This window comes from Pongo abelii, chromosome 3 (assembly GCF_028885655.2).
Source record: "Pongo abelii isolate AG06213 chromosome 3, NHGRI_mPonAbe1-v2.0_pri, whole genome shotgun sequence".
In the NCBI taxonomy this organism is placed as follows: Eukaryota; Metazoa; Chordata; class Mammalia; order Primates; family Hominidae; genus Pongo; species Pongo abelii.
Genome location: NC_071988.2, coordinates 139,308,127 through 139,329,685, shown reverse-complemented (window position 1 = coordinate 139,329,685; position 21,559 = coordinate 139,308,127).

The following is a 21,559-nucleotide window of genomic DNA, read 5'->3' as shown; positions in this document are numbered from 1 at the left end:
ATGTATTTTAATGTGACTTTCTAATATTATCAAGTGAATATTATTCTGGTCTTACTTTAACTGTCAGAATCATAAGTATTCTAATTTTTGAGAAAAAGAAGAAAAATCTTATTTTTTAATATTCGGAAACTTCTAATTTGTTGCTTACAACAGACAAATAATAAATTAAGGATAAATCTATTTTAATGAAAAATGACTTCTCTTGATTGTTTCTCCACTGACCTGGAATGAAATGAAACAGTTAAATAAATAATATGTGTTGTTTTCTAAAACAAAGCCTTTGAAAATCCAGGTGTTCACTGTTGACTGTTTATTCATTGTATACATTCTAAATATTTAATGGTAGTGTAGGATGGGCTAGTACTAAGGGACCCATATTGGGTGTTCTTTTTGATTATTTATCTTTACTTGAGTAAAAAGCAAAATAATCTGTATACAAAAATAAATTTATGTATTTTATTTTGCCATTTTCTAGTCTATGAACTCCTTCCAGGGCATGCATACCAGAACATAGGAGTATTAGTGTCCTTAGAAATCTACTTTCTGTACTATTGGTAGTCAACTTCTTAATTTATTTTTGCTGTTATATTTAGGATTTCCTTCTATTTGCTTTGTTTTGAAATTTTTCTTCATTTACTAGTTTATTAAGTTGGAATCTTTGATAGCTGATTTTGAATCTTTTCACTTTTCTGATATAATCATTTATAGCATTGCTATATCCGTATCCCACAAATATTGCTTTGTTGATTTCTTATCATTTCACTAAAAAATGTTTCATTATCATCTTTTCTTGTAACCATCAATCTTCATAGTGTTTTTTTAAAAAATGGTAAGTATTTGAGATTTTTAAAATTATTAATTTCCAATGTAATAGTAAACTTGTCCAAGAATATATGTGTATGCTGTAATTCCTTTATATTGATTCAGGCTTATTTTATCACCAGTAATGTAATGTGCACTTGAAATCAATGTGTATTCTGCAGTCATTAGTTATAGTGTCCTATAAAAGTAATTCAGGTCAAGTTGATTGATAGCATAGTTCATGTCTTGTATATCATCCATTGAGTCAGCAGTATTGACATCACTAAAAGTAATTGATATTATTTTCCTGTTTTTTTCTTTTGTTTTCATGAGTTTTGCTTTTATGGAATTTTAAGCTCTTTTATAAGGAGCAAAATCAGGATTATTATAACTTCTTGTTATATCTGTGAAATATCTATCTTCTTTCATCACATGAAATGTCTATCTTTATCTCTGGGAATGCTTCTTTGCCTGAAGTCCATGATTTTGTATTACTATGGCCACTCCAGATTGCTTGTGATTAGTATTTACGTATTATATGTTTTTCCATAATTTAATTTTTATCTCTTTATCCTTATATTTAAAGTATACATATTTACTGTTGATAGTTACTGTCATTTTATTTACTGATAATCTCTGTATTGTAAACAGTTTTATTATTCCATTTACATTTAATGTAATTATAGATATGATTGGGTATAAGTCTAATAACTTCCTCTTTTTCTTATTAATAGCAACTGGCTTATTAAATATACTATCTGTACCTTATTTTGTATTAGATGCTCTATGATTCATAATATACAACTTTAACTTACCCAATTTGCCTTCAAATGATAACACTCTACAATATAAGAATTACAGAAATGTATATTCACATTTTTCCTTCTCTCATTCTTTGCACTGCTATTGGCATAAAATTTACATCAAAATACATAATAACTAATTTCTTTGTAGTACAATTTTTACTTTTAACAGTCAGTGGACTTGTTAGGATTTCATAAAAATAGGAAGTAAAATATGTAGTATTAATCCACAAAGTTATTATTTCCATAATATGCATTCTTTGAGTAAATTTATTTGCATTTCTACCTAATAACATTTTCTTTTTATCCTGAAAGTGAAAATTTAATATTTAAATTTCTTGAAATGTAGATCTGCAGTGGAAAAGTTCTCATAGCTTTTGTTTATCTAGAAACACTTATTTTACCTTATTTTTGGAAGAGATTAACTGGATTTAAATATATATGTTGATATTTTTCCCAGCACTTTAATGATGCTATTCCATTGTCTTCTGGCTAGAATTTTTTTTTCTGATGACAAGTCAGTGGTCATTCTTATCTTTATTATTTTGCATAAGTAAAACATGATTATTTTGACAAAGAAATTAAAGTCGAAGTGACATTATGCCAGTTTCACTGTAGGAGTTATTTCTGCCTGAAATAATCTTTCCCCAATACTTGTATCTTTCTTGTGTCTTTGATTTACAATGCTACCCTTATACTCAAAAGCATTCCTACTAATATTTTCCAATAGAATTTGACTAAGGTGGCCAAATGGGGTGGCTCATGCCTGTAATCCCAGCACTTTGGAAGGCCAAGGCGGTCAGATCTCCTGAGGTCAGGAGTTCAAAACCAGCCTGGCCAACATGGTGAAACTCTGTCCCTACTAAAAATACAAAATTTAGCCAGGTGTTGTGGCATACGCCTGTAATCCCAGCTACTCGAGAGGCTGAGGCAGGACAATCACTTGAACCCAGGAGGAGGTGGTTGCAGTGAGCCAAGACCCGAGATCATGCCACTGCACTCCAGCCTGGGTGACAGAGCAAGAATAGGTCTCAAAAAAAAAATTGCCTAAGGTGTTTATTATTTGTTTCAAATAATTCATCAATGAAACAAACTGGGTTAGACTTCTCTTCGTTGGAAAGCTTGTGAATTTTATTGATTTCACAGTTGTTAAGGTATTCAGATTATCCGTTTCATATTGTGTCAGTTTGGGCAAGTTATTTTTTCAAAAACCTTATTTCATGTAAGTTATTAAGGTTTTTTATTATTCTCTTAATGTCTTTTTAAAATCTATAAGATCTCTGGTGATAACATCTTTTACTATCCAATCCTGATTTTGTTGATTTGTATTCTCTTCTTTCTTTTTCTTTTGATCAGGCTAGTTAACGGTTGATTAATTAAATCTATCTATTCAAACAACTAAACTTTAGCTTTCCCAACACTTTAATACAATTAATATTTAATCGAATAAGTAGTATTTAATTTAATTTTATGTTATAATTATATGAGAGAACAAACTATATTAGATGTGGGCATATTCAATTGAAGAATTGAATAATCTATACCCATCCTTCTTTGGAAGGATTTCCAGGTATTCAAACGTACTTGGGGCTGGGTGCAGTGGCTCATGCCTGTAATCCTAGCACTTTGGGAGGCCGAGGCAGGCAGATCATTTGAGGTCAGGAGTTTGAGACCAGCCTAGCCAACATGACAAAACCCCATCTCTACTAAAAATACAAAAATTACCCAGGTGTTGTGGTGTATGCCTGTAGTCCCAGCTACCCAGGAGGCTGAGGAAGGAGAATCACTTCAACCTGGGAGGCAGAGATTACAATGAGCAGAGACTGCACCACTGCACTATAGTCTGGGTGACAGAGTAAGACTTCATCTCAAAAAAAATAGTGGGGTGGAGGGAGAGGACTTGAATGTTATATTAGTTTTTGGTCACTGCAGCCATATCGGAATTAGGGGCACCCCAAACCCAGTAATAATGTGTCTCTTGCAGACTTGTAGAGGTACTGCCTTAGCTCTTATGATTGCAAGGCAGAGACTCTGATTCCCTTCCCTTACTTTCTCCCATACAAATGGGGAGTCTCTCTTTGTGCTAAACTGCCTGGATCTGGAAGAGGGGTGACACAATATTCCTGTGGCCACCACTATTTAAACAGTTCTGGATCAGAGCTTAAGGCAGCATGGTACTGGGTCTCACCCAAGGTCTTTGGAAACCACTGCGTGGCTACTGTCTATGTTTGTTTAAGGCCCTAGCTCTCTACAATCAGCAGGTGGCAAAGCCAGCGAGGCTTGTCTGCTTCCCTTTAGGGCAGTGAGCTCCCCCTGGCTCTGTGTGGGTCCAGAGATGCCACTGGGGAGCCAGGGCCTAGCCTCCAAAACCTTATGGATCTACCTTTTGCTCCATTTTACTACAGCTGAGCTAGCATCCAAGACACAAGAGCAAGTCTTTCTCACTAATTCCTCCCTTTCCACGAGTAGCAAAGTCCGTCCCATGGCCACCACTTCCCCAAGCTCACTGCAAGTACTGCCGGGCTACCACTGATGTTCACTCAAGGCCCAGGGGATCTTTATTCAGCTTGTGGTGAATGCTCTCAGGTCTGCGACTCTCCCTTCAGAGTAGTGAACTCACCTTTGGTTCACAGCATGTCCAGAAATGCCATCCAAGTATCAAGGTCTGGAATTGGGGATCCCAAGTGCCCACTTGGTGCTCTACCCCATTGTGGCGAAGCTGGTAGCTAAGCTATAAGACAGAGTCCCCTTTATTCTTCCCTCTTCTTTTCTCAATCAGGAGTCCCTTCCAGTAGTCGCCACAGCTGGGAATGTGCTGGGTCACACTCAAAGTCAGCACATGTTTAAGTCCTACCAAAGGCCCATGATTAGTACTGCCTGACTACCAATGCTGGCTATTCAGTGCCCAAGAGCTCTTTAGTTAACAGGTGATGAATCCTGCCTGGATTTCCAACCCAAGGTGTGGTTAGAAATGTCATCCTGAAGTTAGAACCTGCAACAGAGGTCTCAGGACTCTTCCTGTTGCCCTATCCTACTGTGGCTGACCTGGTATCTAAATTTCAAGACAAAGTCATCTTTCCTCTTTCCTCTCTTCTCTTCAAGCAGAAGGAAGAGTCTCTCCCAAAGCTTTGAGCTGCACTGCCTGGCTTTAGGGTGAGTGGTGACACAAGGACTCCCTTGGCCACCATGGCTGATGTCTCTAGGTCACATACCCCCTCAAGTACACTGGCTTTGAGATCAGCACAGCACCAGAACTTGACCAGGAATTGCAGTCCTTGTCGCCTAGATTGCCTTTCAAGTTTATTTAGAACCCTATAACACTTTGGCTCATGGTGGTGGGGCTTGACGGCCCTCAGGTTCTGACTGCTAGGATGGGTGATTCTCCTCTGGCTGCAGCTGGTCTAAAAATGCTTCCTCTGTAGGTGTTGAGTAAGTTCTGCTCAGTGTAGCTTTCTGCTGTGATAGGGAGCACTGATTTCCAATGAAAAGTTCCACATTCACTGTGCTGTCTTTCTCCCTAAGTGCATAGATATCTCTCAATATCAAATGGCTACTGCTATGGAATAGGGAACGGGTGGAGTTGGCAATTCAAGACTGTCTTTTCTATTCTTGTCACTGCCTCTTTCAGTGATTTGAAGTTAGAACTAGATGCTGTGTTCAGTCACTTAATTTTTGATTCTTATGAAGTTCCTTTTTTTTGTATGGATAGTTGTTCCATTTGATGTTCTTGTGGTGATAAACTCCTATTCAGCCATTTTTTCTGCCTCCCTCTTGAGCTGTTATTCTTTTCTCAAATATTTAAAATTGAAAATATAAATAGGTATGGATGAATCAAGCTTTTTCAGGGATACTTGACTGTGAACTTCAAGTATTCTGCTTATTGTCAGTTAAGCTTCTATTTTGTTAATATTTTGATATAAGCATTAAAAAGATAGTGCTTCTAAAGCGCTAGAAAACTGTTTGACACACAAAAGTTGGTAATAATTTCCACTTTTATCTTACCTTTTTCCTCAATTTTTTTCCTCTTTGATTCTTCAGTTAGTGTTCACAGGGATGTAAACTTACTTTTCAGTAAACATTTGTTTATTGATTAATAGTGGTAGTTTTCAATTATTTCAAAAGCTCTATTGTTATTGTTGAAATATAATAAATCTGTACATATTTTAAGTGCAGAATTTGATACATTTTGGCTTGTGGATATACTCATGAGTCCATCAGCACAATTAAAATAATGAACATGTCTAGTTCTTCATCAAGACCTTTTTAAATTCCTCTCTCCCTCCCAAAGCTCTCCTTCTCATGTAACCACTGATGTGTTTTCTTTCATCATATAGAGTAGTTTGCATTTTCTAGAGTTTTATATAAATGATTTCATGCAGTATGTATTCTTGGTTGCCTGGTTTCTTTCATCTAGTGTAATTATTTTGAGATTTATCACAATTGTAGTGTGAAACAACAGTTTATTCCTTTTCTTAATGCTGAGTAGTATTTTTAATATTTTTTATTGAAGAAATAGCCTTTCTCTCAGACCATATCTACAACACTTATAATAATGTTCTAAAAATCATGTTTTCCCCAATGTGGTATATTTTGTTAAAAAGAGACATTTCTATGATTTAGCCAAATTAGTGCACTCTTTGAAGTAAGCTAATTTTAGAATTGCATTCAATAGCAACGTAGAACATTTGATTTTTTTGTTCATGGGTAGCAACTATGGTATATTTAAGCAAATGCACAGTTAAAAATGAAGGTTACAAATGTGGTTCTACTGAGGAGGCTGAGGCAGGAGAATGGCATGAACCCAGGAGGTGGAGCTTGGAGTGAGCCGAGATCACACCACTGCACTCCAGCCTGGGCAACAGAGCAAGATTCTGTCTCAAAAAAAAAAAAAAAAAAGTATATTGTAATGAAGTAAAATAATAAATGGCCAAAGTAAAATAACAAATAACTTTATTTATTGAGAAATGTAACTTGGCATTGCTGGTTTTCAAGCAACAAAATTGAGATATATTTAAATTTCCTATTAAGATATTGAAGGTATGTTTAATTAGTAAAGTCTATTTGCCAGAAAGATCAATGTTTTCCCAAATTTTTCAAATGCAGTTTCAGATATCAATATACTTGCCCCATGTAAAGTAAGAAAATAAAAGTAAATGAGATTACTTGAATTGATAATCCGTACAGGGGAACCAAAACCATTTTTAAAATGTTTCCACTAGGAAATGGCTTTGTGCCTGTTAAGCATGCAAAATGTGCCAACATCTGGCTTTTAACAATATTATGCCTCTCCAATGACTCCATGAACAAATCACACTTCAAATAGCTCAAATTAATTATAAAATCCAAATAGTCACAGATAACACTTCTGCTTTTCCATGTGATAGGCACAAACTAGAATGATGCAAAATATGGCTGTGCCAATTACAAATAGCAAAATTAATGGTTACGGTAGAAGATGTAAAAAGGAAATGAAGGTAAGATTATTAGATAAGAGCAGCTTGCAAATGGAGTATTCAGATTTTGAGAGTTTTGTATATTTATCAAAAATAAAACTGAGCTATAAAATAAGAATTAAAATATACTAACAAATTTGTGAATATTTACCACAAATGCTTCATATTCTTGGAAATAAGATGCTCCAGCATTAGAATTGGTATGTGATCAATAAATCACTTGCCAGCGTGTGAAATGTGTATTTTACTGGTTTGCTAACCTATATTCATTTATCTATGCAAAAATATGTTACATTCTCATTATGAATAAATACCAAATTAGGTGTTGATTTTACATTTCTAACTTCATAGAGTTTACAGTGTACTGGTGATTTAGGAAATAAACATTTATACATATAACAAGACATATAATATACAAAAAGTTAATACTGAGGAAGCAGGAAATAACAGATGATTCTACACTGAGCTTTGAAAGCCTGTTTGAGGAGTTTAATTTTAGCTGAGCATTGAAAGACAAGAGTGAAGGGTGAAAAGAAGGTGGAGAGTAGGAGGATGATATTTCCAGGATAGAAAACAGCTTACATGAATAAAATATAAATATAAGAAAAGCATAGCAAGAATTGTTCTTTTTGAGACAATATTTTCAGTCTATTTTCTTGTTTAGTTTATACAATCTTATTTCAATAATATGTTACATCTATATAAATTTACCAAATATTAAATATGTAGTTATAGGTCCTTCATTAGAATCCAAGATAACAGAATATTTAAGCATGCAGGAAAATTGACTTATTTTAAAGTTGAAAATATCAAATACCATTTTTTTGTCATGAATCAAATTAATTGGTGAAAAGGAGACTTGAGAACAGAAAGATTCAATTCTTTAAATAAGGGTAAGTAAATCAAATTATCAAAAGAAGATGCTGTAGTGTTCAGTCTTATGCATCTTAATATCACTTGACATTTTCAGTAAAGGTCCATTTGAAATCCAGGATCAGATTCATGTCTAAATACTTTAAACCAGAACTAAATTCAACAGCTACCATCAAAATATATATTCTTTTTTCTCCTAGATAGTTCTTTTGATAACAACACCTCTCATACAGTTTCAAAGCATCAAGATCTTCAATAGCTTCTCCTTCTCTGCCAATTATAAATTTAAAAGTTGGAGAGATTTACATTTTATGTTACTGCAAATTTTTCCATTAGTTTGTATTAACGAGATCTCTAATGTTAAAATCCTGTCTCTTGCCTCATTACATCTAGCAGTAGCTTGCTCACTAGTATCCCACTTCTGACCTGAGCCTCTTCTAATAAGCCACTCACATTAGGGCAAAGTAAGGTTGCTAAATCATAGTCACTATCATTAGAACGCCAGGTTGATTAAATAATACTCTCTGAAAACACCCCATACTGTTCTGTTATCTTGCCTGACGTTACTTTGTGTTATCATCACTCATCTATTAGGGCTCAATATTATGTATGTTTAATTCTTCCTCATCTTGACAACTTTATTATTTTTCTTAAACGAATACATCTTTTCACTTTCAAATACCAAAAGTTTGGTATATTAATTACCAAAGGTTCTTAATTCTTATGGAATTTAAGGCTTTTCACTTGAATTATACTTATTAGCTTTCATACTATTTTCAATTAAGTTGCAATTTGTTCCAGAGAATGAACCAGAATATTACCTTGTATAGTGTATAAATCAATAATTTTTTTGCAGTTAAATTTTAGGAATTAAGTAATAGCCCATGGTTTCATTAATATAAACCATTTAATGTAATATTAGCTTGAAGTGGTATGTTTTGATGAATAAAAAATTGCTTAAATGACATATAGCAGGAATGGACTTGCTAATTAATTCTTCCTTAATTTATTCAAACTTTATGTAAAGATCTCCCATTATGTGCAAGGTATTATTTTAAAAACAGATGGCCCCAGATCCTGTAATGAGTAGGAGAACAAAGCTACTATACTGAAGAAACTTATAAAACTGCAGTGAAATATCTCACACAATTAGTTTTTTAATGTTTCTGCCAGTGTCCTTCGATCAACTCAGATTGTGTATATGTCAAGGACTGTGTTTATTCATAATTCTCTAATATATATGTTTCTACAATGTTAACTGAAAGTTTTAGTACTAATAGAATTTAAGAACACGGGTCTTTCATGCTCTTTGTTTTACATTCAGCCTTTTCATGACTTTCTGATTCTATTAATGTGTGCGCATACGTATTGTGTGTTTATTCAGTAAGGTCAGAATATTCTGCAACAACCCATGAATAGTTTGTGTTCATTTCCACTCTCCTAACTACCACATGCACTTATTCATATATGTTCTCTAATGACCAACATCTTAGAATATTTGCAAATTACAAATAAGTATCAGATCTCTAAAACTGTCCCAATAAAATCATTAATTTTATAATTTATAGTAAGATTCTGGTAAAACTTGATTTTTAACAAGACAAATCTTAGATGATATTCTGATGTTAATTATCTTAGTTAAATATGCGGTATTAAAGTCAATAATTTAATAATCTAAGATTAAATTATTCATGTGCACATGACAAGTTTTCCAAAGCACAATAGTGGAGTTGCTACAGAGCTCAGAACTGAGCAGACATAACAGGTGTCACACACTCCTGAAGATGTTGAAGTTTCAGCTTAGACAGGAAGAGTGGAGGGACCTCACTGAGGACCTCAGGCATTAGGCTGAAGCTCCAGGGAAGGTACACTTTAAGAGGAAGAAATATACCCTGTAAAAAGGCCAACACCAGTATTAAGCACAGAACAGAAACATCCAGTCCCGTGTCATTAAATGCCATCTCTATTCTGAGGATTTCCAAAATCATAATTACAGCTCAGATCTCTCCATCAAGTTTCTACTCATGTACTTAACTTTCTTTTTGACTCCATTTAAATAATTAATAGCCATCTAATACTGAACTCTGCTCCTGTACTACTCCCCCTTAAAAAATAAAACTAAAAGCAAAAAGCATACTCTTTCTATGTTGCTTTAATTGCTGGAACTTATATGTGCTCAGGTTCAGAATCTTCATGTCATCTTTACTCCATCGTTTCTTACACCTCCCACATTAGCAAATGCAACCATCAACAAACACAATCATATTTCACTCACTTCACTGCTTGTGCGCATCCATGACACCACTGTTTTCACCAGTTTTTTTTTCTATCAGTATCATCCTAATATGCTCCCTGCTTTCATCTTTGTCCCCATACCAACCCACAGTCTCTTTCTAAATTCAGTGGGCTATACTTCTTTATTAAACAAAACATGTTTCTTTCTCAGAATCTTTGTTCTGCTTTGTTTTCAGCCTAGAATGCTCAGCCTCAGAGCCTACATGAATTTCCTTTGACAACCTGTGAACAATACATCTCTTACCCTCTTTATTCTCATTCTTAGCACTTATCATCTGACAAATCATCTTTATATTAGATTATTTTTGTCTTTCTCCATATGAATATATGCATCATTAAAAGTAGAGCCGTTTTTACGTGTATGTTCTTCGGTGACCCAAGCATCTGAAACAGAACACGACACACTAGTAGGGGCTTAATATATAACAACTAAGTATAAATATAGTCTTTGTAGCTGCAGGTTGGAGAGAGAGGACAAAAATAATAGGTGATGAGATGGAAGTTGTAAGCAGAAAAAATGAGAAATCACGCTATGACTTGAAGCATAGAAGTGACATAATTGTTTTAGAATTCTAAATGACTGACTAGGAATGAGGATTTTCTTAGGAGCAAAGATGGAGAAACAATAAGAGCCTATTTGAATAGCTTAGTTAAGAGATGATTTTGACTCAGATGAATACGTCATCTGTAGTTTCTGGCTTTTGCAACTAGCTTTTGCATGAACTGAAAACGAAGCTCTTGGGCATCATATATCATACATACAGCTCCTATGGATCTGTATAAATAAGCAATAGTGATGATGGATGTATTTATATATTCATTCCACTTGATTTATAAGATAAATGCCAATTTATAAAAATGAAAAATATTCCCAATATTGAACTATATTATGCCATTTGTATAATAAAAACAAGGAACAGAAAGAAATGCACTCACTTGGATATGTATATCTCCAGAATTCTATTTCTTTTAAAAAACTTAATAAAATTGTTTGCCTTTATGTACAATAAGATACCTGTGTGAAGGAACTGGGAAGAGGGTTTTCCACAATATACCATGGTGTAACTTTTGAAATTTGAACCCTGAAAAGCATTAGCTACATAAAAATAGGTACATAACATTTAAATATAAAAATTATAAACCTCAGAAAAATATTCAGCATTTTGGCACTTATTTGCTGTTTATTTGCAGTTTATTTTAGAGAAGTAATTTTAACTGTTGGAAACAATATATGGAAATATATCCTAGTTTGGAGTGGAGGGGCAAACTACCCTTCTCTCTGCTTCTTGTACATTTTTCAAAGTATACCTACTTCCACTGCCTTACCGTTACAGCATTTTCTACTGTACCTCTTGTCACAGTTATTGATGTCAAATTGTTATGCTTTTAAGAACAATCATAGTAAACAATCTTATAGCTATATATAGAGAAATATAAATAAGTTTCTAAAAGAAAGTCAGGGCTGGGTGTGGTGGCTCACACCTGTAATCTCAGAAATTTGGGAGGCTGAGACGGGTGGATCACCTGAGGTCAGGAGTTTGAGATCAGCCTGGCCAATATGGTGAAACCCTGTCTCTACTAAAAATACAAAAAATTAACGGGGTGTGATGGCACACGCATGGAGTACCAGCTACTCACTACATGGGAGGCTGAGGCAGGAGAATGGCGTGAACCCCGGAGGTGGAGCTCGCAGTGAGCCAAGATCGCGCCACTAAACTCCAGCCTGGGCAACAGAGCGAGTTTCTGTCTCAAAAAAAAAGAAAGTCGGCATCAATGGGATTTTATAAATTATATAATCTTGTGATTATTATTATGGTTTGCTACTGAACTGTGTTCATGGCCAAGTAAGCACTAGAATCTGATTACCCTATGAATAATTTATTACTTATTTTGGTAGACTGTAATCAGTTTGTTGTTATTAAGTAAGTGCATAAGCAAATTTGAAAACACTGAATATAGAAGAAATGTATGTAGAGGCTTCATACAGCATAGTTTAAACCCTTGCTTCTGAATTCAGAAAACTTTGCTTTGAGTTTAGACCGTATCATTTACTGAATGAGTGTTTCTTTTTTGCCACATGATTAAAAAAAATTAAAAACTTAGTTTTTTTTCTTCCTACTCTGGTTGTGATAACATGTAAAATAAATTTTAAGACAACAAAGCCCTATTTATATTTATATCTTAAATATTGCTTATAACATTGTTCATAAAAATTAAAATAAAACATGGTACATTTATAACCAAGATTTTCTTATGTACAAAAAAGATAAATTTATACTATAAAATATTTAAATATTAGAAAAAGCTCATATTTTATTACTGAATTTAATTTACAATTTTGGGAGTTAAATATGGAAAGGTTTTAATATAGTAAGCTATTTAATATGTTAAAACATTTTCAAAAAACAAAATTCTACTGATAGGCTTTTTGGGGAAAGGTTTTTTTGGAGACAATCGGCTATTGAAAGGTCAAATATAAGTTGGCATTCATGTGTGCTGGGTAATTAAAACAACTTCATAAGCAGGTTGTACATAATTATATTGCATGAATATTTTAAGTTTTTAAATATATATTTCTAGTAGAATGTGGTTTTGATTGATTTAATTCTCACAGTATTATGGGTGTATGAGTCTAGTTGGAAATATTCTTTGGCCTGCTCATATAGCAGCAGATGCACTATTTGCATAAGTAGGATGTTATATGTGGGCTTGTATTTTTGGCTGCCTCTAGATTTATGACACCAATTCATTTTTTTTTTGCACAGATGGAAGAAAGACTGGCAATATGAAAAGAGGAGTTAATCGATTTCATTTTTAAAAATTGTTACAATTACTCTGATTTAAATCTGCATATATCTGAATCTGATTACTTCATTCATAAACATATATGAAGCAGTAAATTTTCAGTCACATTATGATTGTGCATTATAAAGTTAGCAATTAAACTAGAGGCTGATGCAGGCACATTAATTGTATTAAAAATACATTCATTTAATTAGGGAGAAAAAAGTCATTTATAACACTAAACTGAAAAAACAAACCGCTTATTTTTTTCAGAAAAAAATACTATTTTCTTACATAGAATAGTAAATTGCTAAATAAATGGCCATTTTTATGCAGAAAAAATATAAATTATTCTATACTATAAAATATTGCTATTATATTCTTCAGAAATCTCATGTTATTTTAAAATTTTCTTCACTTAGCATAATATGTTTAGAATCTTTAGTAATAGCATACCAGCTTTCTTGTGTTTTTTCTCTGGTTTTCATACAGTATTTTTCTACTTGACATGAAACAGACACTAATTTAAATAATTTAATTTGAATTCAGTATAATGTAAAGCATCACACTTTATAATTTTAATAATTTTTTTCCTAAATGGTACTTTTTTCGTCATAAAGATAAATGGGATATTTGTTTGAAAAAAATTATAGTTTTAAAGACAGTGTGCAAATTCTTCTTATTAATATTTATCTGAAAATGAAATGGTGCTCACCACTGTGGGGAAGGCTAAGAGTGAGAAAAATGGGAGTACATGGCCAAAGGATACAAAATAGCAGATATGTAGAAAGGACAAGGGTAGATAACTAATGTATAAGATGAGCACTAATGTTAATAAAATCATATGGTACTTTATTTTTTGGATAAGTAGATTTAAGACACTCTCGTCACCAAAAAAGAAACTATGAGATGATAGATGTTAATCTGCTTCAATATAGTAACCATTTTACAATCAATATGTATCCCATAACATCATGTTGTAAAACTCAAATTTACACAATAAAATTTATTTTAATAATTGAAAATTAAAAAATTGAAAAACTGAGACAATTCTGATAGCTAAATGAGTAATGAATTTAATGAATTAATACTGGAAGCAGGGATACCAGATAGAAACTGTTGCCATGCATTAGGAGAAATGTTATAAAGTTTTGAATAAGTCAGGTAGTAATAGAGGGAGGAAAAAATGGATAATGTGAGAAATAGTTATGTGTATATTCAAATTATTTTGTAATTCATTTTTTCAAAAATTAAAATATCACTTTCTAATTTTACTTGACACTTCAAAATATATTATCAACAAATAAAAGTAATGATAATTTTGAAAAAGAAATAGTTAAACTTCTATTAGAAACAGATATGTAGGTATAGGTATATTAGATTGATAGATGTCTAGCTAGATATTGATACACTCACAGAGCACTGAAAAATAAAAATGAAAATGATAGAATCACATTATAAAATTGGCCACGTTCGGGGTTGAGGAGAAGAATATTTAACTCATATTTATTTATTACTGAAGTCAAAATACAATTTCTTTCTTTGTTTGAGAATATAAAATGTCTAAAGCACATCTAAATTAATTCTAAAATGTAAGTATCTGCTTAGGGAGAGGATGACTGAACTGCTGTATCCCAAATTAGAAATCTCACTGAGCGCTTTACCTTCGTATAAGAAACAAAAGTTTATTTGTAATAAAAATATGGGGAGTTCATGGTCTTGGAATAACATCTCAAGTGTAAAAATGTATAAAATATTTTTACATAACAATTCTCCAGAATAATTTTCTGAAGAAGGTCCTTATCTATTTTAATTACATGATAGGAAAACACAATAGAGATAATATCAAGAACTAATGATAAAAATTTAAATGTTAAATTCTAAACCATTAAGGATTTGAGATGTTAGCTCACAACTTACATTGTTTCTTCACTCCCCAGTTGCTAGAATTATTACCCCAGAAAATAAGCAAGTGTTTCCAGGAAGAGAAGAAGAAAGCTTTCCATTTCCAAATTATTCTTGGGGCCTCTATCTAAAAGGAGAGACTCTTTAGTTTCCAAGGTGTCTGTAATACAAATATTCTTGCAATTCCTTTTGCTCAGAAGGCCCAGACCATGCAGGAACATAAGAAATCCAGGAAGAATTTCAGCCTAACACTAAACAGAGTCCAATGTTTAATTTATCTAATAATTATTACAACATTACAAATATTTGAAAACATATTATAATAAAGACATGAATTATTTATTTGCTTCATTTAATTTCAATAGTTTGCTTATTTGATTTATATCTTTTATTCACTGTGGTAAGCAGAATAATGGTTGCCCAAAGATGTTCACATCCTAATCCAGGAGACCTGTGAATATGATACCTTACAAGGCAGACAAAAAGGATCCAAAAATATGATGAATTTAAATATCTTGAAATGAGATTATCCTGGATAATCTGAGTGGTCTCAATGTAATCACAAGAATCCTCACAAGACAAGGGTCAGAGTTGGAGAGAGATGAGAAGATGATAAACTTCTGGCTTTAAAGATGAAGGAAGATGCCCTGTGGCAAGAAATAGTGGCTTCCAGAAGCTGAAGACTAGAGAATTGATTCTCCCTAGAGCATCCAGAAGGAATACATCTTGACACCTTGAAGCCTAGCAAAACCCATTTAAAATGCCTGACTTCAGAAATTTAAAATAATAAATTTGTGTTATATTAAGCAACTAACTTGGTGGAAATTTGTTACAGCAGATAGGAAACTAATATAAAATAAACTAATATATTCATTGAGGAAAAAAATCAGAGTTGAAGAACTGTATGTGTCCTTATTGGAAATTTTTTCCTTATATTTTATTTAGCTATTATGTTAATATTTTCTCATATTGTTTGAAAATAACTCATATCTATTTGATCTTTATTTTCTTTTAAAAGCTTGTGCTCAAAACTCTAAAGTTTTTACAAGGTACTGTATAGGATTTTAAAAATTATTCTGTTCTAAATACCATATAATTAATATTTAATGTCTTTGTAGACTATAAATTGTGTGAAGGTATATCTCAATGAATTTCACATATGAATAAAGCCCATAACCAGCACTTAGAAAGAGAACAATGTATAAATGGCACAATAAGTACCCCTCTGATAATTTTTTCCTCTATTAGATTCATAAAAAACTCTTTTATGTCTGGCTTCTTTCTTTTAACATTTTTTTGTGTGAGTTTGACCTATGTTGCTGCATATAGCAATAATTTGCTCATTTTTATTGCTGTATAATATTGAATTATATGCATATACTAGAGTGCATTTATCCATTTTAGATCATTAGATACTTAATTTTTTGTGCATTGGAATACTTCTGCTATGAATACCTTGTCATGACTTTTTATGCTAATAGCTGTACATTTCTATTACATATAAAATGAAAATAATTTTGTATCATATAGGGTGGACATTTTCATCTTTGATTGTTACTGACAAATAGTTTTCTAAAGTGTTTGTGTCATTTATTTTCCCAATCATTATGTATGAGAATTCCAAATGCCCCATATTCTCTCCAATACTAGGTATTATTCATCTTTTTTCACTTTGACCATTCTAGTTGGTTATAACAGTATTTTATTTTTGTCCTAATTTTCATTCCACAATAAGGAATACATTTTCACATGCTTATTTGCCACTTGAGTACACTCATGTGGGATGCACCTATCAGCTTCTCCTCATTTTTCTATTGAGTCATATATCTTTTTCTTATTAATTTTTGAAAGGTATTTATATAGCCTGCTTACATTTCCTTCTCACACTCGGTGGCTTGCCTGTTTATTCTCTTTATCTTTTCTTTTGATTAACAGAATTGTAATGTACTATAATTTACCAGTGTTTTTCATTTATTGTTAGTGCTTCCCGTTGTACCATTTACTAAGTCTTTTCCTACTGAAAGGTTGTGAAAATATTTTCTTATGTTTACTTCTAAATGCACACTTCTAAATACAATAGTGTTTTAACTTTCCCATTTATGTCTACAAAACATCAACAATTAATTTTGTGTATGTTGTATGGAAGGATAACTAATTTAATTTTTTTTAATTTAAAACAATTTTAGATTTATAGAATTATGGTGAAGTGACTACAGAGAGCTCTGGTATACTTTACTCCAATGTTATTAACATCTACTAACACATCCCTATTATTCACATCTTACAATAGATAGATCCATTTGTCACAATTTACAAACCACTATTGATACATTATTATTAACAAAATGTCTATATATTTTGTTTGTTTGTTTGCGATGGAGTCTTGCACTATCACTGGAGCTGGAGTGCAATGGCATGATCTCGGCTCACTGCAACCTCTGTGAACCTCAGGTTCACGTGATTCTCCTGCCTCAGCCTCCTGAGTGGCTGAGATTACAGGTGCACGTGACCACATCTGGCTAATTTTCTGTGTTTTTAGTAGAGACGAGGTTTCACTATGTTGGCCAGACTTATCTTGAACTTCTGACCTCATGATCCACCCACCTAGGACTCCCAAAGTGCTGGCGTGAGCCACCACTCCCACCCCAAAAGTCTATATTTTATTCAAATTTTCCACTTTTATTTAATGCACTTTTTATGTGAGATCTCACCAGGATACCACCTTACATTTAGTAGTCATGCCTCCTTAGGCTTTTTGTGGTTGTTATAACCTCTTAGACTTTTCTTATTTTTGATGACCCTGACAGTTTTGAGAATTACTGATCAGATATTTTCTAATATATACCTCAAGTGACATTTGTCTGATATTTTTCTGATGATTAGACTGGAGAAATATGTTTTGAGGAGGAGGACAAATGAAGTAAAGTGCCATTCTCATTACATCATATCAGGGTTACACACTATCAATATGACTAATAATTATTCATGTCAATGTTGATTATCTGAGTTAAAGTAGTGTCTGTAAATTTCTCTGCTATAATTCTACTCTCTTTCTCTTTTGGTAGTGTACCCTTTAGAAAGAAGCCTTTATGTGCATCCCACACTTAAAAAGTAGAAAGTTATGCTTTATCTACTAATGGCAGATTGATTACTGGAATTCTTCTGCATAATAGTCTGTTCTCCCCCATTTATTTATGTATTCATTCATTTATTTATATCATGATACACTCAAATATATTTATTTTATTTTATGGCTATAATTGAATGTATAATTATCTTGCTGTTTAAATTGTTCCAACTTTGCTCATTTGGAATGCATTTGTTAGGTCCCTGTATTCTTTTGAAATACTGAGATCTTCGTGTGTGTGTGTGTGCATGTGTGTGTGTGTGTATGATGTTTCTTTCTTTCTTTTTTTTTTTTTCCTTTCCTGAGCCTAATTTCAGGCACACAAGATGCTCCAATCTCATCTTGCCTATTTCCAATCCAGTACTAGATTCAGCTTTTTCTCCAAGGTGTACAGATTCCTTTAATTGAATAATGTTACTAGAAACCAAGAACTGGCAACTAAGTGTGCTTGTTGCTATTTGGGTAATGTTCCTTCTAGACCTCAGCTACCAGAGCAAAAGCACATATATATATATATATACACACACACACACACACACAGACACACACGTATGTATGTGCAAACCTGTGCATATACAAACATCTATAAATATTTCTATATGTAACTATGTGTATATTAAATGAAACATGAATTTATAATGATGTCTCTAATCTATTACCACATGGATTATCATTCTAGTCACTTCCCATTGATTATTTGTAACTTCCCATTCTAAATGTAAAAAACATGGCTTCCAACATCTGCCATCCATTTGCTAAACTGACCAATGCCTGTATATATGTGTAATGTTTGTAAAATTGTTGACCTGCACCCTTATAGGGAATAGTTTTATCAACTAGCATACAGTGCTTATCTAAAGCTCCCACTACCTTTAGTCTTATACATTCTATTCACTTTCAAAGCTACTAACATCAACACCTTATCCCTTATTCTATTAATTTCATACAGTTATATTACATTTAGATTCTCTGGACAAATTTTGAATTCCATTTCAGTTCCACCGACTACTTAAATTTTTTTAATTGCATATATTAAAGTGTACTCATTATGCTGTAAAATTTTATGTGTTTTGAAAAATACTTAATGCTTTCAATTTACCATTATGTATCAAACACAATAATTACATTATCCTAAAGATTCCCTGTGTTTCAGTTATTTAACTGCCTCCCATTTCAACCCTTAAACACCGGCAACTCTCAATCTGTTTACCATCTCTATAATTTTGTTTTTTCGTGAAAGTCATATTAGTATCATGTGGCATGTAGCTTTTCTTTAGACTGGCTTCTTTCATGTAGCAATATAAAGAATAATAAAATAATGTTTGTAAGCAATTGTCGATTTTCATAGGATTAGCATTAGTAGTTACAAATTTCTGTCGGCAGAAGTGTGTCATACTTAAATATCTAGTTTTTCTAAATAGTTTTTGTGGAAGATAAATAGAAGTAAAACTTGAACCATATCATGTCTGAACATTGTTCTTGATAAAAGGTTACTAATGGCTGAAAATACCTAAATGAGAACTTTAAAATGTGATGCAATTTTTATCAGCACACGTTTAATTTTAAGATCTATTTGGAACCCTACCCAAACCATCTGGGGAGAAATTCCTTCAGGGAAAATAAAAAAACACTGCATCGTGATTCTATTTGCTACCATTAGCAGACATTGCAGACTTGTTAATAGCATCTGTCTTTAACATTTTCTGGCCATATGTTCATGCAGATGAAACATTAACACTCATTGATTGTACAATTCCATTAATCTCTATCATTCTTTTTACAAATAAAATAATCTCCAATTAGGTATCCTTTCAAATACTATGATTCCTCTATTGATTAAATTTTTATCTCACTGACTTTTCAATCCTGAATTTGCTATCTCCATCTGAATATCTATTGTCCTCTGAAACCCCATTCTATGGTGAACACAGAAAAAAAAAATTATTCTGTATCCTCATGCTCTTTCCAGAATCTATGCAAAATCTCCTTGCCTTAGCAGACATTTTCCTGCTTCTCAAAAACATCCATTTGTGGTAATGTCATTTTTCTCCGAACTCCCCTTGGCCTTTGTTTAAATTCCCATGTCATCTGTATACAGCATTACAACCTTCACCCTCGCTTTTCCTCTTAGTCACTCTGTATTTTACTGAGTTTTAAAATTCTGGTCTCAGTGTCTTTCTACCTATTTCAATAATCTCTGTTTATCTGTTTTTCTGTCTCTCTCTCCCAACACAAGCACACACACACATACACATAAAATAAAAAGGCGTAATTTTTATATGGGTAAATAACACTTTTAAAACTCAACATTATTTTCTCAAAAAAAGACTTTTTTTCATAGTAAATGTCTTTGCTATAGTCTTATAATGTTCTCTAAAGTGACTTTTGGAACTACATTTTCTTTAGCATGTAAGCTTAGTGAGTCAAAATGGAAATCTTGAGAGGTAATTCAAGAATATTCATTCATTTACCTATTCATGAGTTCATTCATTTAAAAATCATTTTATGAGTGATTACATTATTCCAGGTAGTTTCTGAGAATTAAAGAAAAAAAAAGACACTGACTTTGAGTAAATTTAATCCAGTAGAGAAATAGACATGCAAATGAAGAATTAAGATGTAATGTGCTTTTTGATGCACTGAATATATGAATGTAGTGTAATTAGTGCTCAGGGAAGGATTTTCCAATTCACTCTACAACTTTGAAACACTGAGAATAACTTGTAAAAAAAAAAAAAAACACTATGATATAACTGTATTTTCACCCACAAAGACCATATACCTGTGGAAATATACTCATGGAAATGACAAGGATGATGATGATAATCATAGATTATCATTGTACTAAACATGATGGGAAAATATAAAGAAGTCTAGGCAATAATTAATTTAATTTTTATTTAATGTATCTATTAAATTCACTTCTTTTGTCTGAAGAGCTGCCGTTTAAAATAAAATACAGTATTAAACTCATTTCCTAACAATTAACATTCACTGATTTTGCATCTTACATATAAATCTGAAGACGAATAAAATGTTTTTTTACTTTTAAGGTCTCAGAGAATACTTGTTAAATCATACACACAAACAAAATAAATCAATGTGTTAAAGATTACAACTTGAGTTTTTTAAACAATGTGTTTAATACACCGTGTTTTAACAATATGTTAAGGGTTAAAAACGAGGTAAGTTAAAGCATGGTTGTGGAAGCTGATTATTAGAAAGGAATGACAAATGATCTTGGCCTGGAGAGGTGAGTAGGAGTTTGCAAGAAAAATGAGGGATTGAAGGTTATTGTAAAAGTTAAAAGAATGTTTTCTAAGCTATGTAATTATAGAAGGGTATTGCAATTTTGGGTAATGGTGAGAAGTTCTCTGTGGAATTTTGTGTGAGGAGTAAAAAAAAAAAATTGAGGTTGAGGTATACGTTAGAGTCAAATTTTCAATGGGTATGATATATCCAATTTTCAGGAAGATCACTGTTTCTGTCCCTAAAAAGAAATGCAGTGGAATCTATTA